This window comes from Myxocyprinus asiaticus, chromosome 5 (assembly GCF_019703515.2).
Source record: "Myxocyprinus asiaticus isolate MX2 ecotype Aquarium Trade chromosome 5, UBuf_Myxa_2, whole genome shotgun sequence".
Classification (NCBI taxonomy): domain Eukaryota; kingdom Metazoa; phylum Chordata; class Actinopteri; order Cypriniformes; family Catostomidae; genus Myxocyprinus; species Myxocyprinus asiaticus.
Window position 1 is genome coordinate 29,135,303 of NC_059348.1, and position 18,797 is coordinate 29,154,099.

At 45.3% G+C, this 18,797-nt stretch overlaps 1 protein-coding gene across 2 annotated transcripts in view; it reads left to right on the plus strand.

The window, feature by feature from the left end:
- Positions 1 to 267: 267 nt before the first annotated feature.
- The window catches only part of LOC127441518 (probable cationic amino acid transporter), a 51,421-nt gene continuing 32,891 nt past the window's right edge, over positions 268 to 18,797 (plus strand). For both annotated transcript variants that reach the window (XM_051699044.1, XM_051699043.1), the window contains exon 1: positions 268 to 545. The gene's annotated coding sequence lies outside the window, so the exon portion shown is untranslated. The remainder of the gene's footprint in view (positions 546 to 18,797) is intronic.

Here is an 18,797-nt window from a genome sequence, read left to right on the forward strand (position 1 = left end):
ATGTACGTCACTTTTCATATCCCGGATTTTGCACCTTGACAATATATGCAGCATGCATGCTTCCTATTTCCTGCCCATCTTTATGATGGATGTATGTTGAAGGATCGTTCATTTTTGCAGTCATAAAAGGGGCGAAATCTTCTCGCACAACGATATCATAACCTCATTGACGTAGACAGTGATAATAAATAATGAATTTTGTCCCTCATCACGTGGAGAAAGCGTCTGAATAATTTAACCCCTACGTTACTACACGAGTGTATTTTCCTCTCTGTGCGTGCGTGCCCGAGGACGAAGCGTGCAATGCAGCATCAGTGATGTAGCATCCCTCCCTACCACGACCTTAATCCGTAGAATGATGGTTTCTTTGCTTCTGGCTCTTGAAAAATCATCGTTAGTGTACATGTGCATTTTATGATACGCAAACGGAAATGCCTCCTGCTTGGGTACCACCTGCCTTTGGAGTACGCCACCGTATTACTCAGCTCTGAAACGTATCCCAGCACATCAGCATCGGCACATCTGGACAGCGGGCACCCTTGAAGGTAAGAGATGACCGAAGCCAGATACTGGGGCAGCCAAAGTGCAGCCTACACCTTGAATATTTCAGCAGGAGTTAGGGGCAGTTCACACCGAACGCGCTCGTGCGCGCGTTTTTTCAATTGTTTCAAAGGTAAACATGTACTTGACGGACGTCTTTGACCCCTTATGCGACGTCTTGCTATTTATTTATTTATTTTTTTCCAGAATTGCGCGTTTTTAAACGCCGTGCCAAGTTAAAAAGAACTTCAGATTTCAAAAATGCGTCGCGAGACACCTGCGTTCTGTTCTGTTTATTGCGTTGTGACTTTTAACGCGTTCGATTTAAACGGCCGCAGAACCTTACACGAACTAATGATTGTTGTTATCAGCCACAAAGAAACAATGTAAAGGCGCAAGATTATTTTAATAGGCCAGCAATAAAAAAAATAAAAAAATAAAAATAGGCTACTTGGTCTTTTTAAAAGAACAGCCTGTGTTATGCTGTTTAACTTATTTTTTATTTATTTATTTATTTATTTATTTATTTTAACTGATTCAGATTCTCAATGTTGGATGAAAAAGTGATTTTCAGGACAATCTCTGCCATTCCACATTGACGCTTGAAAAAGAAACACGATCGAATTTTTATATAAACCGGCTCGTTTTCACGGGAGGGGCAGAACGAGATGGCTATCAAATGAGTGTGTACATTTCAACAACAAGCCCCTCTATTCCCATTTCCTCAACAGATGGAAAAATGGCGTATTTAAATGATTTATGACTGGGTTTTTAGATATGCAATGCCATATTTTGATCACATCGCCTGTAAATATATCTGTTGCAAAGCGCAGACGTATAGTGGGAGCTGTAGGCATTGAATCGGGGTTAATCTCCAGTGACATGATGGCAGTTACTCATGGATGCAGCTTTGTTTATAATCGGGCGTAGAAAATGCAGCGGTGAGTCCTGCTATTGCCGTCTTATTTTCTACTAGCGCTGACCATGGTGCTGAAATATACACATCCTTATTTGTGTATTGTGAAGTTGTTGTTACTATAATATTAGGCTAACATTTAAAAATAGTTGTCTGTATATACTTGATCGAAAGAAAAGTAGGTTATAATATGCTACTGAACCTTTTGTTTCTCTTCCTTTGTAGGAATTAGTTGTAGTAACCTCCTTAGGAGTGGTCTGATATTTGGTAATTGTGCATCTGACTGATCTTTAAACAGTTCATTAGACTGCATCTCTGTAAAACAAGGTCTTAATTAAACAATGATTATTTATTGTTGGTTGCTACCATGTCTTCAAACTGCATAGATAAATATAACCATTGCAATTAACTGAATTAAAATACATGCAAATGAAACAGAACAGAAAATTGAATGCAGGCAGATTAATTGGTGGGGAATTAAAGTGCTTGTTAAAACATGTCTCAATAAATTTAAATGGATGCACCTGTGAATGCATCAGTTCAAAGTTGTAGGCAACTGAAAAGGTGCATGCCTGCAATTTGCCTTTTGAACTCTGACTCATGAGTTGTACATGAGTGTGACTCACTTGTTTTCTCAATGGGCTGCTCTCTACATGCTCCCCCTCGCCACCATTGTGATGTCACTCATTCTGTTTGAGCACACACTGTAATACAATTAAAGACCTTCCGTCAGTTAGGACTACCTACAGCACTGCGTGGTTAATGGTAGTGAGACGCAACACAATCTGGGCAACTGAGGAGAAATTACTCATAAAATCCTGCCTGTGGTGATCTGTGTCATAATATAATCTCATTAGGCAGACCCAACATGAAAAATGACTGTCTGAATATAGAGTCTTTAAAACACAGTATTTGTAGAGTAAATTGCGTGACAACATGCAGTATGTTACAATTTATGAACCATTTTCTATTGCCAAGCAGTATTAAGTCATTAAGTTAATTATATGTAAGGCTGATAATATAAGGAGAATAGGGTGGTTAGCACTGTCGACTCACAGCAAGAAGGTCCAGGGTTCAAGTCCCGGTTTAACTGGGCCTTTCTGTGTGGAGTTTGCATGTTCTCCCAGTGTTCGCGTGGGTTTCCTCCAGGTGCTCCGGTTTCCCCCACAAGTCCAAAAACATGCAGGTTAAGTGAATTGGAGACTCTAAATTGCCCCATAGGTGTGAGTGAGAGTCCCCCAGCCACTAGGGGTTTTATCAGGAAGGGCATCTGGCATAAAACCTGTGCCAAGTCAAATATTCAGATCACAGATGGTCTGCTGTGGCGACCCCTAACGGGAGCAGCCGAAAGAAGAAGAAGAAGAGGGTACCTTATTGTTAGTTAATGACAGCTGACCATGCATAGCCATTGTCATTGTTGCCTGAAAATCATATTGTTGCTGTTACTAACAGATAGCTATATCATGCTGCAAAACCCCCCAAACTGAGTGCTGTAGTGAAATACTTTATTTGGTTTTCATTTGATCTTTGTGTCCTGAGACTTACATAGAGATGTGAATCCTACTGGAGAATGAGCAATAAATCTGATGGGCTGAAATGGTGTTAGCCTTTGTGCCAGGCAGATTCACTCCACTTTATATAACAGTGCAGCACCCAGAGGAGGAGGGGAGAAGAGAGAAGGACAGGAGAGCAGTAAGGAATTGCACTAAAGCCCTGGGCAAGGATCCTGCTGTGTGTGGTTGCAGACAAGTTTTATCAAAAGTGAAGGCTCTGCTTTCAAAGAACTTTAAACAGGTCACAAAAGTGTGACAACTGCATGGCAAAGTTATGTGAACATGATACAGACACGTCTTACTTGCCTGAGGCATGAGATGTTGCGATCATTGCAAATTTAATGTCAATCCACATTTTAATCTGTGAATTAGTGGGTCTGGTGGGTCGCAAGTCTGTTCTTGGATAACATGGAACAGGAAAAAACAACGATAAATGCTAAACTAGGTGTACATTAGGAAAATATAGGATTGCAAAATAAATAGGTTTATCAGTTTTTTAAAGGGAGGAGAAAATGTTTCCTGTGTCTTTTGTTGTTGATGTCAAAGGCCATGTGTCTGGTCAAACTCTACACATTTTGATGCAAATGTATTTGTCACTTGGGAGGGAAGCTCACCAAATGAGGCAGATGCCAACATGGACAAATTATGCAAGGTAAAAGAAAATTCAACCCAGGCTACGTTAAAGGGATAGTTCACCCAATAATGAAACATCTCTCATCATTTACTCACCCTCATGCCATCCCAGATGTGCATGACATTTTTTCTTCTGTTGAACACAAACAAAGATTTTTAGAGGAATATCTCAGCTCTGTAGGTCCATAAAATGCAAGTGAATGGTGTCCAGAACTCTAAAGGTCTAAATATCACATAAAGGCAGTATAAAAGTAATCCATACAACTACAGTGGTTTAATCAATGTCTTCTGAAGCGATCCAATCGGTTTTAGGTGAGAACAAACCAAAATATAACTCCCCTTTTCGCTGTTCATCTTGCCATTGCAGTCTCTAGGCACAATCAAGATTTGAAGCTCGATTACACTTCCTAGTGCTTGACGTATGTGCAGAGCGCCAGATGGTGCTATAGGAAGTGTAAGTGAGCTTAAAATCACAATCGCCAAGGAGACTACTGATGTCAAGATTTATCAATGTCATCTGAAACGATCCAAACATTTTTTGATGAGAACAGACCAAGATATAACTCCTTTTTCACACTGTAAAAAAAAATAGTGTGAGTTTACAGTAAATTCCTGGCCACTATTTGCATGACTTTCACAGTATAATTAACAGAAGTATTTTGACAATTTATTAAAATTAAAAGACAACTGTATACTGTGACTTCACAGTGAACAGGACCAAGAAATGACTGTCATTTAGCAGTGCTGTGCTGTAGAATAACAATGATCTTCTGTATTTTTTTTTATCTACAGTGTTTGTTAATTGTCACCATCATTGAGATTTGTATGCTGAGTGTTGATTTCTGTGCTTGCCTGTTTGACAACTTATGATAAAAAGTTAATGAGCGATAAAACCAACCATATTATAGCCTAGCTTTGCAAACATCCTTTTCTCATTGTTCCTTTAAAATTGTTCTATTTCTTTACTTCCAATGCATCATATAGTGTTGGCTTTACATTGTGGTCTGACATAAAGTCCACCAATAATTGACTTATTTTCATCATACATACACAGTACAATAAATTGTGTTCTTAAATACAACTGCAACAACTGGGAGAAAATTTATTAGAAATTAACAAGTTAAGGTCCCATCCAAAAGGAACACTAAACACGCTAATGGTGACTTGTGTTGTGACGGAAAATGACCTTGCCTGCATTGATTTTATTGTAAAGTACTGATACAATATTTTATTGTAAGAAATTACGATCTTGAAAAATCCTGCCAATTTTTTACAGTGCACCTTGATATCAGAAGTCTTCTTGGCGATCGTGATTTTAAGCTCACTTACACTTCCTATAGCACCAACATAAGTCAAGCACTAGGAAGTGTTATCGAGCTTGAAATCTTGATTGTGCCTAGAGACTGCAATGGCAAGTTGAACAGTGAAAAGGAGTTATATTTTGGTTTGTTCTTACCTAAAACCGATTGGATCGCTTCAGAAGACATTGATTAAACCACCGGAATCAAATGGATTACTTTTATGTTGCCTTTTTGTGATATTTGGACCTTCAGAGTTCTGGCCACCATTCACTTGCATTGTGAGGACCTACAGAGCTAAGATATACCTCTGAAAATCTTCTTTTGTGTATTGCAGAAATAAAACTGTCATGTACATCTGGGATGTAGTGTGATTAAATGATGGGAGAATTTAAATTTTTTGGGAAAACTATTCCTTTAAATAAGGGTTCACTTGCAGCAAGAATAAATATGGTTTGTGCCAAGCACAATTTGTCTTGTGCAGTGAATTATTGGCTTGATAAATATATTAAATCAATAATAATAATACATTTCAGTGTTTGATATTAAGGACATTTTTGTTTGCTTGTGTACGATAAGCAATTTTGGTTTGCCACTTGCAGTTAAACCAACTGAGAATTTATTATTTGTAATATGACAGGAGAGTATTCTATAACCTTACTTAAACATTACAAAAATATACATAAATCAGTTACATTTAAGATAATGTTTAATTCTGGTGCCGAGGGCTGTTGCTAAGAAGGCAATTATGACTATCCTCATCCTGATATTTTAAATCAGCAAAAAAAATGTGTTTTGAGGACAGCCTGTTGAACAGTCTGTTCTCTCTTTTACCAGAGGCTCAGCCTCCCTCTGCCAGGGTTTATGTTGGCAGTGTTGTGAAATTAAAGAAAGTCTTATACAGTCTGAGTACCTCCATATTACTGGAGCAGTGCACGCAGTTCTACTTACCATTTCTAAACACCATCTGCTGTGGCTGTAGCTCTGGTGTATTTTTCGACATCTTACAGTCTCTCATTAAAATAAAAAGCAACAAAACTGTGGGATAGAAGATCTCTATCTCTTATTCTGTCACCACACAAGGAGAAATCATGCAGGTGAGAAGGCTTTTATTGACTTCAGTACCCTTTTATATAGGGAGATTATAGGGTAGAATTATGCAGTGTGAACTGTGGGCAACTAATTGGGATATCTGTTTCTCATTTGGAATTGTGGGTGCAAATGCCACAACGAAAAAAAAAGCCTTATTTTCTACTTTCTATCAATGTGTGTTTACTTGCATGAAGGTATTTCATGTCTTAGAAATTTACATTAAAACTAGAAAAGCAAAGTTGCCTGAAAAAACTGCCTGAATTTTAAAGATAGATAGATAGATGGATGGATGGATGGATGGATGGATGGATGGATGATTACGTTTTTGTTCCTGTTGGCCGTTCAAGGCTTCACATGCACAGCCAGATACAAATAATGAGTAAACAGATCAATAATCACCATAGACATTGAGGTGGACAATTTTCGGATTAATGGTTGACTGATATGTGTCAATCATTTTCAATGATTGATTCTTAAATTATTAAATTTGGTCACCCCAGTCTTGAACATGTGAGTACATTGATGACATCAATTTGATATGAGCACCCCTGTTTGCTTCAAGTATGCAGACAGGTCTGTATCAGATACTGCAGTTTATTTATAGCAGATGCACACTGGCAACAGTTCAATCAATCAGACCTCCTTAACAAAAGACATAAAATATTCCCACTCTCTTTACGCACATGGATCTCACAGTGGAAATCAATCCCTCTCACATTACCTGCAGATGTAAAATCGGCCATCACAATTATACTGTTGATTCGGACTCCTACATGACAGCCATGGCTGGTTTAGGTTAACTTGATGTCAAACTCAGGGTCCATCTGTTTGCTCTCGTTTTGTTTAAATTGTGTTATGAACAATCGGCACTGACTGGCTCTTTAATGAAATAAAATAATTGGTTTAAACTCTGTATATCCTTTTTGATCATAATCCAGATATAAGGTGATGCTGTCATGTTTATGTGTTTTGTTCTTGTTTTCATGTGTTTTATTTTCAAGTTTAGTTCCTGTTCCTGTCATGTGATTTCCTGTTCCCTCATGTGATCTTGTCATGTGTTTCCCCTGTTCATGTGTCTTGTTTTCATTGGTTCATTGTTTGATTATTTTGTTATTAGTCTTGTTTTTTCATTGGTTTAAGTTCATTTAGTCTTGTTATCTTGTTTATAGTTTAGTCTTGTGATTGGTTGTCTTGTTTACCTGTTACCCATGTCCTTGTATTGAAGCCCTCATGTTTGCCATTGTCTAGTGTCAAGTATTGTTAATGTAACATAGTCCATAGTCCATAGTCCTGTCAAGTTAAGTTTAGTTAAGTCGTTCATGTTTATGTTTTGTTTTGTTCACATTTATAGTTAGGGTTACTAGTTATCACGTTTGGAAATAAACTGCACTCGGGTTTGTCACTTCATCGTCATCGTCTTCATCACTGTCTTTGCCAGCATTGTTACAGATATTTTGTGTAAATGGTGTAGTGTTGACTGAAGTGGTGGGCATACTATGAATTAATCAAGACCCCACCCAAATGTGTGGTGGGAAAAAGTTAATGTCATATACACTGTATAAAGTTCCACTGCACTGCATTAAATGCTTAAGGAAAATATTTTTGCATCAGAAACCTTGAAAAGCCAAAATGTTGCTATGGTTATCACTACATCAGCCATTGTGAGTTTTGGGATAGTACACACATGGACGTTCCTAACCTAACTTGCTAGGCATAAACCATATTTTTCCCCTGTACATATCCACCAAACACCTCGGGAAGAGGAATTTTTTAAAGAGATATAACACCTGTTTCCTAATGACCCTCCTAACAACTTAAACTCTTTATTATAAATATATATATATATATATATATATATATATATATATATATATATATATATATATACTCAAAATAATTTATAGGGGTTACACTCTCCCCCTTCTATTGGTCTTCATGTCCCCATGATACCTACCCTCAGGCAGTCCCTGAGTCTCTTTACTGACCATATCACGAACTGTTCTGCCCCTACCACCAGATACAGGTTTTTCACTCCACTGAGTTCCGGATCTAATCTGAATGATCAAACCATGATGTTCTACTGTAATGGGGTGGGCCATGGATCTCCCTGGTTCATCTTATCTTAGCCTAAGAACGGGCTTCACTTTTCACCTAAGCCTACGTGGACTGAAAGTTAGAGCTTCCTTGTCAAAACCATTTGAAGAAGGATTTTCTCCCCATTAAATTTCTGATTCCCCATGCTCAGACTGAATTATCTCCACCTGCTCCGCTTCTCCTTCCTCAGTGACAGGGTTTAAGTCCCCCCCCGCTGGGTAAATCCTCCCCCTCTCTACTACAGTGCACAAACTCGTTCAAATCTGACCGACTACCCACAGGACGCTCACCATCCCTCCTATTCTCGAGGTAGAAATAATACCCCTATCTGTCACTCACTCGACGTTGTGTCGATGTAGTGACACTAGGGGTCGCCCTTGGGAGCCCAAAACACCTCTGATGTTTGAGAAAAGGCCAATGAAAATTGGCGAATGGAATTTGCATGCCACTCCCCCGGACATACGGGTATAAAAGGAGCTGGTGTGCAACCACTCAGCCAAGCAGTGTTGATGTATTCCACTGCCAATCCATTCGCCTCTGTAGAAAGCAAGCGACCTCCACGGCTGTTGGATTTCACGGCGCATCACAGTGGTTTCTCCCCATCTCGCACAGATAAGTTCTGAGAACGCCCCTGGGCACTTCGACAGTGTGCACTGAGCGCTAAAAGAGTATATTTCTCCCTAAAAGTGTATATATTCCCTAAATATATTCATCGAACTATCGCAGCAGTTTTCGACGGTAAAGCAGCAGACCGAGGCCATTCAGCACATCTTGCCCCAGCGTGGTTCAAGATCGCGCACCCCGTCTGCCCATCTCCGCGGCAACATCGGCTCCACTGTGGCCTGAGCCAATGGCTCGGCCCTGGCATAAAGCTCCCCGCAAGAAGTTGACGCCCCGTCTCACGGTCTGCGACCAAGAACCCTAGGATGGCTTCTCTGCACCCCTGAGATGGACGACACAGAGGTGAGGAGACTTGCACCATATTTGGAGGTGGTAGACAGACCACTCCATCCCCCGGCTGAGGGCCGGAGGGAGAATCCTTGGTTCCCTTTTTTGAGTTCGCCACGTGCCCGAAGGGCTGCGGTACCCACATAAAAAAAAGAGCGCTTTCCTCACTTTTCCTCATAACGTTGTTATGACAGCCATGCATCGAGCATTCACAGCCAGGGCGTTGAAGGTGTAGGTTTCCAGCCTCCACGCAACCAGCCGCGACACACACCCACGCTCAGGCGGTTGTCGCTGGCTACGAGGATGCTCAGTCTCCTCCTCCATCACTGACCAGTACTACGTTGGGTATGTGGAGAAAGTTAAGTGCCTTAACGTCTCTCCCTATACAGCGAGATTGGGACACAAGGCCCCCCGACATTGCACTCCCCGCCCCACTCCGCTGCGAGACCCATTCCGCGGGTACGTCAACAGCAGTCGTCCCTTTGGTGCCCCTTGCCCAGAGTTTAGAGGTGTGGTTAACGCTCTCCAACCCGTTGCAATGGCTGGCCAGGACGATCCAACTCGGCTACGCGATTCAGTTCACCAGGCACCCGCCCAGGTTCGGTGCTGAGTCAGTGCGCTCAGTCGGTGCTGAATTGCCTGAGGGAATTCAGGGGGAGAACAGCGGTCCCACTGAAACAATTTCAGAGGCTCCTGGGGCATATGGCATCCTCGGCGGTGGTCACGCCCCTTTGGTTTGATGCATATGAGACCGCTTCAGCACTGGCTTCAGACTCGAGTCCCGAGATAGGCATGACGCCGCGGCACGCATCGCATGGCTATCACGCCGATCTGCCGCCGCTTGTTCAGCCCTTGGACGGACATGGCATTTCTATGGGAAGGGGTTCACCTAGAGCTGGTCTCCAGGTGAGTCGTCGTCATGACAGACACCTCCAAGTCGGGCTGGTGTGCCGTTTGCAATGGGCACACAGCCGCAAGTTCCTGGACAAGCCCTCATCTGCATTGGCACATCAACTGCCTCGAGTTGCTTTTGGTTTTGCTAGCCCTGTGGAGGCTTCAGCCATTGATCCAGGGCAAGCATGTGTTGGTCCGGACGGACAACACAGTGATGGTAGCATACATAAACCGCCAAGGCGATTTACGCTCACCCCGCATGTTGCAACTCACCCGCCGTCTCCTCTGGAGCCAGCAGCGGCTCAAGCCGTTGCGGGCCACTCACATCCCCGGCGAACTCAATCACACAGCAGATGCCCTGTCACAGCAAGAGATGCTCAGGGGAGAGTGGAGGCTCCACCCCCAGGTGGTCTTGCTGATTTAGAGTTGAGTCAGCGAGGCACAGGTAGACCTGTTTGCCTCCCGGGAATCCTCCCATTGCCCGCTGTGGTATTCCCTGACAGAGGCCTTTCTCGGCATGGATGCACTGGCACACAGCTGACCCAAAGGTCTGCGCAAATATGTGTTTCCCCCAGTGAGCCTACATGCACAGACATTGTGCAAGGTCAGGGAGGATGAGGAACAGGTTCTGTTGGTAGTGCCCTACTGGCCCACCCAGGCTTGGTTCTCGGAACTTACACTCCTCGTGACAGCCCCACCCTGGCAAATTCCCCTGTGGAAGTACCTTCTTTCTCAGTGATGAGTCCACGATCTGGCACCCATGACCAGACCTCTGGAACCTCCATGTCTGGCCCTTGGACAGGACATGGAAGATCTGAGTGGCCTAATACCCACGGTGGTAGACACTATCACTCAGGCCAGGGCCCCCTCTACCAGGTGACTGTACACCTTGAAGTGGTGCCTGTTCATGAATTGGTGTTCTTCCCAAGGAAAAGACCCACAGAGTTGTGCAGTCGGGTCGGTGCTTTCCTTCCTGCAGGAGAGGTTGGAAGGGTGGTTGTCCCCCTCCACCTTGAAGGTGTATGTAGCCATTATTGCGGCACACCACGATGCAGTGGACGGTAAGTATTTAGGGAAGCACGACCTGATCATCAGGTTCCTTAGAGGTTGAATCCTCCTAAGCCGCACCTCGATCCCTCATGGGACATCTCTGCATGGTATAGGTTAATGCCACTACGAGCGCACTCTTCCAGGAGCGTAGCCTCCTCCTGGGCCTTGGCCAATGGCGCCTCTCTAACAGACATATATAGGGCAGCGGGCTGGGCAACACCCAATATCTTCGCGAGATTTTATAATCTTCGGGTTGAGCAAGTTTCGTCCCGTGTGTTGGTAGGTACAAACAGGTAAGGGTGCGGGCAGCTGGCCGGGTGTACCACTGGCACTCAAGCGCCTTTCCCCTTCCGAGGGGAAGACGTGCGGTCTTTCAGCCACGTGAGTTCCCGGGATCGGTGAACCCTGGATTCCTCCCTCAGCACCTGCGGCAAGCAAATTCGGTGGAGGAATTCAACGCCAGGTCTAGTACTTGTGTCAGTATGCCCTGTTCAGATCAGACCCTGTACTGGGATAGGTGCTCCATATGCGTTGGTTCCCTGTCGGTAACCGAATATGACGTAATCTTCCATGGTACGGTCTCTCTAATGGTAGACCTGTGTCTCCCCTTGGGCAGAGTCCCTTCTGCCACCGGTCACCATGTTTGTAGATCTCCGTCCCCTCCGGGTAGGACCTACCATGGGGACTTCCTCCACATGCAATACTGCTGATAAAGAATCGGTAAGCCCATGTGACGTATTTCCACATGATTACCTCCCCTTTGGGCAGGGGGTGGCCTCTGCGGTGTCTTTTTCCAAGGACACCTACACCGACACGTATACATTTTGGCCCCAGCTGGAATCAAGCAAGTTCTTTCTCTGGGAGAAGAAAGAAGAGAAAAGGCCAAACCAGCTGGTGTAGCCTGTTCCCATTGTGGGCACGTCTGACCCCCCCCCTCCTTTTATGCTTTCGGGGGGTGAGGGTCCATATGACGTGCACGGGGTGTTGGGAAGTTTACGATGGGGCCGGTGCACTTGTTTCTTGGCATGCAGCGGCCTGCCTGCACCTGCACCGCCGATGGGGATTACAATGATTACTATTGTAATCCCCATTCCCTGATGGAGGGAACGAGACGTTGTGTCCCTCCTGCCACAACACTGAACTACCCGCTGTGATCGCCGGGACTCTGCCTCGGCTCCTCAGCATAAACCTGAATGAGTGGTTGTACACCAGCTCCTTTTATACCTGTATGTCCATGGGAGTGGCATGCACATTCCACTCGCTAATTTTCATTGGCCTTTTCTCAAACATCAGAGGTGTTTGGGGCTCCCAAGGGTGACCCCTAGTGTCACTACATCGACACAACGTCTCGTTCCCTCCATCAGTGAACGAGGGTTACAACAGTAACCCAGAAGATTCTTCAATTATATCACCCCTTTCACCAGGTTGAACCTCCAACTCATCTCTCCACCCTCCTTGCTGTCTCCTCGCAAAGTGCTCAGACCACATAACCAGCTTGTGAGGTGCTCTTGGGGTCTCTTCAAAGTTCAAAAGCGTGACAAACTCACCAATTGGTAATAAATTATCTCTATGTAAGTTTCGCTCCCTGCCTGTTCCACTTTCTGGTTTCAACTGATACACAGGCAAATTAGGAAGCTAATGTTTACCCTGAAAGCCCAAGTTTTTGATAAGCACCCAGTCTCCAAAGCAGCTTAACAGAAGATCATGCATTAACAGAAAATGAAACTGTAATATCTATAATGTCTTAGAGTCATCATTGTGTAGTTTGATAAAATACGATTGTGCAACAGGAACAGGAATGTCCAGTGAACAGTGGTGAAATTGCCGTTGATTTAACTCCCTCGCTGCCAGAGGACCGACTGAGCTCACGGTGCTCAACATCTGGTGTTGTTCAGATCCGTGGTCCATGAAAATTTGATAAGTCTCGCTCCAATCGAGTTGATTAAAATGTATTGTTGATTCTTAGCACAGATGTGAACACCAACTGTCACAAGTTAAAGTCTCTCAAATACTCAGCAAACTCTTCCACTTCAAATGGTCTCTCACTCTCTTCACCAAGTCTTAATATACATCGCCACACTCAACACTCATTGCTAATAAAAGCATGGGTTGTACAATTATGTCAACATGCGTTAAATAACAAGCACAGGTGTTGCATGGCCTAAAACACCATTAAAACCTCAATCTCTCTTTACAGCGATCTTTTCTCTCCTCATTCAGTCTCTCTCCCCATCTTTCCCACTCAGGCTCTCTCACACTCCTCCTCTCAAAAATCACCTTTTTAAAGAGTGCAGGGACGTGTCTCCCATGTTCCCCACGGCTGCTACGCCCTTGACGTGAACACATGAAGAACAATTATTTGTCCAAAATGAAAGATTTGTTCTCACATGACATTTACTGATTCAGGTGTAGTTGTGTAATGTTACTGTTACTGTGTATATTGTTTTAAGGTCAACATATGCAAAATCCTTAAAGAAGTAGGTGAACATATGGCGTATGCTTATGCCCTTGGCTGCACTACTGCTCTTTGCCAGTATTAGATTTTTACAGTTTCCTGTTAATTCTGATGTAAGTGTAACATGTAAAATAGTTGAGACAACAAAACTAGCAGATGGTTTTAGTTGAGAACTGAATGCAGTTCTGTATTATCTGCACACATACACAATGCAAAGATACTTATATACCCAACCTTCAGTTTTGTTTTTACAGGTCTCTTGAACATTACATGACCGTGGCAACATTTTATCAAAAATGAAATTATGTGCTTCATTACACGTTTGGCTGCATTTTCCCAGTGAATTGTCCAGTGGGGGGCTCCAAAAGCCAGTGAAATGATGTCGTAATCAGACTAGGTTTTTAAGATGAATATAAGATGGATGTTTTAATGAGTAAAATGTACCTCCTTAGCCTAAAACTTTAACCTAAACCTAGCCAATAGTGATCTGAAATAAAATGAGAGTTACACAAAAGACATCCTTACCCTTAAACCAATGCCTGAACATAACCAATAGTGTCCAAAAACAACATGAGAAGTGAAAAACTCATTTTCTAAAGCAACTGGTTTCGAACCACGGGCTTCCAAGTCCAACCCTCTATGAGTTGAGCTACCGCAGAAGCTAATCACTTAGAAATAAGTGTCTAAGTATAGGTGAATCTGTAATGCAAGCATTAAAATTTATTGTTTTTCAAATGATGCCTTAGAGTAAAAGTGTTTCAATATCATATCATAGCAGTTTGTGAATAGTAGTTCGAAAAATATGTGTTTATAAAGTCATTATCAGCTGTTGTAATCGTGATTTGTGTGAAAATGAATAAAACGCACAGTTGTTGTAGCAACTCTAGTGTTCATTTCACCAGGAAACTGCAGCAAAATGTGGAACATGGCACATAAATGTCAGTTTGCAAAAATGTAGTTATAGTAACGTTCATTCTATGAGACCAGGTTGCGATTTTAAGAATAAACAATATATAATTTCTTGGTTGGTTGCTCACAGAACCAGTTTCAACCAAAACAGTTGAAGTTGGAGTTAATCCAAAACATAAACAAGACTTCCTTGAAAGAAGGAAAAGGAGGCCTAACAGCATAAAAAAAGTTTTTTCTTAAACACATATCTAAAAAATAATAGTAAGTTAAGCATCTCAGGAATGTTAGAAACCTCATATTATCTCTTTACCAGTGACTTGCAATCTATATGTTGAATGTGTTTTTTGTTTTGTTTTTTTGTTTTTTGGCAGTGGCTATTTTCACTTAGTGTAAATAGCAACAAAAAGCATCTCCTTGCATTAAGTGCAAATAGTGTTAGATGCTATTTGCAACCCGGTGCAAATTGTGACAGATACTATTTCCACCCCTAATTCAATACTAACATACAGTATAGGGGTATCACTGTACAATGTTTATTGTATTTATTTAGTTCCACAGACACCCTACAGCAACCCCTAAACCTAACTCTAACATTAAAAAAACTTAACCATGGTATTACTACAGTAACGTCATGGTTACTGGTGTAACCTCTGTTCCCTGATGGAGGGAACGAGACGTTGGTGTCGATGTAGTGACACTAGGGGTCACTCTTGGGAGCCCGAGACACCTCTGGTCTTTGATAAAAGGCCAATAAAAATTGGCAAGTGGTATTTGCATGCCACTCCCCCGAACATACGGGTATAAAAGGAGCAGGTATGCAACCACTCATTCAGGTTTTATGCTGAGGAGCCGATATAAGGTCCGGCCATTTCAGCGGGTAGTTCAGCGTTGTGGCAGGAGGGACCAACGTCTCGTTCCCTCCATCAGGGAACGGAGGTTACACCAGTAACCATGACGTTCCCTATCTGTCACTCACTCGATGTTGGTGTTGATGTAGTGACACTAGGGGTCCCTATACAAAACGCCACAAGGCTGAACTGTGTTACGTGAACTGGCGGTGTGTGGTGGGCAGACTTGCTGTGTGCCTCATAGCCAGCACACCAGGTCGACACGTAACCTCCCCCAACACAGTTATGAGTGTCGAACGGCCCTTTTTGGGGACAAGTCGACTACCCAAAGATAGAGACGGGCTTAACCCAGTTGTGGCCTCTTTTCCCCTTCTCTTTTTCCACTCCCTAAAAAAAGAAGGGGGATTATCCGACTGGGCCGGGTCACCCCTCTCTAGTCGGGGGGTGTCCCTCCCAAGGGGAGGACACCGCGGAGACCACACCTCACCCCAGAGAGGGGATATTTAAGTGGAAAAATACGTCACATAGTCTTTCCAACCATGTGGAGAGCCTTCAAGGTAGATCCTGCCCAATGGGGGAGGAGGTACTACAACATGGAGACTGGGGCAGAGGGGCTCTGCCCAAGGAAGACGCAGTTTGCCAGCAGGGAAACAAATTAGCGGAAGATATAGATCGAATGGGGTTAGCCTTACAGGGAACCGCCACATGCGGAGCACCTACCCCAGAACCGGGCTCTTAGTTAGCGCGTGTACTGGGCCGGCAGTGAGTCTCTCCGAAAACTCGACTGCCACAGGGCTCAGAGGAAGTCAACCAGGGAACAACTTTTGTGAACACTACTGGGAATTAACAGCGCACATCTTCAGCTCAAAAGGAGGTGGAAGGTGCTATGTGCAAGTGATACACCCAGCCGGCTATCCCGGGCTTATCCGCTTAGGTTGCGTGCCACTACCTGGGACAAAACCGGTTCCACCCGGAGGTTGTAGAACCTTGCAAAGGTGTTGGGTGTTTCCCAGCCCGCTGCTCTACAAATGTCTGTTAGAGAGGCACCTCTGGCCAGGGCCCAAGAAGCTGCTACACCACGGGTAGAATGGGCTCGTAGCCCTACCGGGGGCGGCATGTCTTGGGCAAGATATGCCATAGATATGGCATCAACAAGCCAGTGGGCGATCCTCTGCTTGGAGACAGCGCTTCTTTTCCGCTGTGCACCAAAGCAGACAAGGAGCTGCTCAGAGAGTCTAAAGCTCTGCGTGCGATCAAAATAGATGTGCAAAGCGTGCACCGGACACAGCAACGCCAGGGCTGGGTCTGCCTCCTCCTGGGGCAGCGCTTGCAGGTTCACCACCTGGTCCCTAAAAGGAGTGGTGGGAACCTTGGGCACATAGCCCGGTCGGGGTCTCAGGATCACGTGAGAATAGCCCGGACCGAACACCAGGCACGTCTCGCTGACAGAGAACGCTTGCAGGTCACCTACCCTCTTGATGGAAGCGAGCGCAGTCAGGAGGGCAGTCTTCAGGGAGAGTGCCTTAAGCTCGACTGACTGCAAAGGCTCAAAGGGGGCTCTCTGTAGGCCCTGAAGAACTACGGAGAGATCCCATGAGGGAACGAGGGGCGGTCTGGAGGGATTCAGCCTCCTAGCGCCTCTTAGGAACCTGATGATCAGGTCGTGCTTCCCTAAGGACTTACCGTCAACTGCGTCGTGGTGTGCTGCTATGGCAGCAACGTACACCTTCAAGGTGGAAGGGGACAGCCTCCCTTCCAACCTCTCCTGCAGGAAGGAAAGCACTGATCTGACTGCGCATCTCTGGGGGTCTTCGTGTCGAGAAGAACACCACTTAGTGAACAGACGCCACTTCAAGGCATACAGGCACCTCGTAGAGGGGACCCTAGCCTGAGTGATTGTGTCTACCACCACGGGTGGTAGGCCACCTAGGTCTTCTGCGTCCCGTCCAGGGATCAGACATGGAGATTCCAGAGGTCTGGGCGCGGGTGCCAGAGGGTGCCCCATCCCTGAGAAAGAAGGTCCTTCCTCAGGGGAATTTGCCAGGGGGGAGCTGTCGCGAGGAGCGTGAGGTACGAGAACCATATCTGGGTGGGCCAGTAGGGTGCTACCAGGACGACCTGCTCCTCATCCTCCCTGACCTTGCACAGAGTCTGTGCAAGTAGGCTCACTGGGGGAAATGCGTATTTGCGAATGCCAGGGGGCCAGTTGTGTGCCAGCGCGTCTATGCCGAGGGGAGCCTCGGTGAGGGCGTACCAGAGCGGGCAGTGGGAGGATTCTTGAGAGGTGAACAGGTCCACCTGTGCCTGACCGAATCGACTCCAAATCAGCTGGACCACCTGGGGGTGGAGTCTCCACTCTCCCCTGCGGGAAACCTGCCGTGACAGCGCATCCGCTGTAGCTTTGAGGTTTCCCGGGATATGAGTGGCTTGCAGCGACTTGAGGTGCTGCTGACTCTGGAGGAGGAGACGGCGGGCGAGTTGTGACATACAGCGGGAGCGCAGACCGCCTTGGTGGTTGACATATGCTACCACTGCCATGCTGTCTGTCCAAACTAGCACGTGCTTGCCCTGGATCAACGGCCGGAACCTCCGCAGGGCGAGCAGAATTGCCAGTAACTCGAGGCAGTTGATTTGCCAACGCAGCCACGGACCCGTCCAGAGGCCGGTGGCTGCGTGCCCATTGCAAACAGCACCCCAGCCCATTTTGGAGGCATCTGTCGTGACCATGACGCGCCTGGAGACCAGTTCTAGGGGAACACCTGCTCGTAGAAACGAGAGGTCGGTCCAAGGGCTGAAAAGACGGTGACAGACCGACGTAATGGCCACGCGGTGTGTCCCGTGGTGCCATGCCTGTCTTGGGACTCGAGTCTGGAGCCAGTGCTGAAGCGGCCTCATATGCATCAACCCGAGTGGGGTGGCCACCGCCGAGGATGCCATATGCCCCAGGAGCCTCTGAAAAAGTTTCAGTGGAACCACTGTTTTCTGTTTGAACGCCTTCAAACAGGTCAGCACCGACTGGGTGCGCTCGTTCGTAAGGCGTGCCATCAGGGAGACTGAGTCCAACTCCAAACCGAGAAAAGAGATGCTCTGAACTGGGAGGAGTTTGCTCTTTTCCCAGTTGACCCAAAGCCCTAGTCGGCTGAGGTGCGAGAGCACCAGGTCCCTGTGTGCGCATAACACGTCTCGAGAGTGAGCTAAGATTAGCCAGTCGTTGAGATAGTTGAGAATGCGAATGCCCACCTCCCTTAACGGGGCAAGGGCAGCCTCTGCGATCTTTGTAAAGACGCGAGGAGACAGGGACAGGCTGAAAGGGAGGACTTTGTACTGATACGCCCGACCCTCGAATGCGAACCGCAGGAAGGGTCTGTGTCGAGGAAGGATCGAGACGTGAAAGTACGCGTCCTTCAGGTCTACCGCCGCAAACCAATCTTGATGCTGGACGCTCGCTAAAATACGTCTTTGCGTCAGCATCTTGAACGGGAGTCTGTGTAAAGCCCGGTTCAGTACTCGCAGGTCCAAGATTGGCCGCAACCCACTGCCTTTCTTTGGTACGATGAAGTAGGGGCT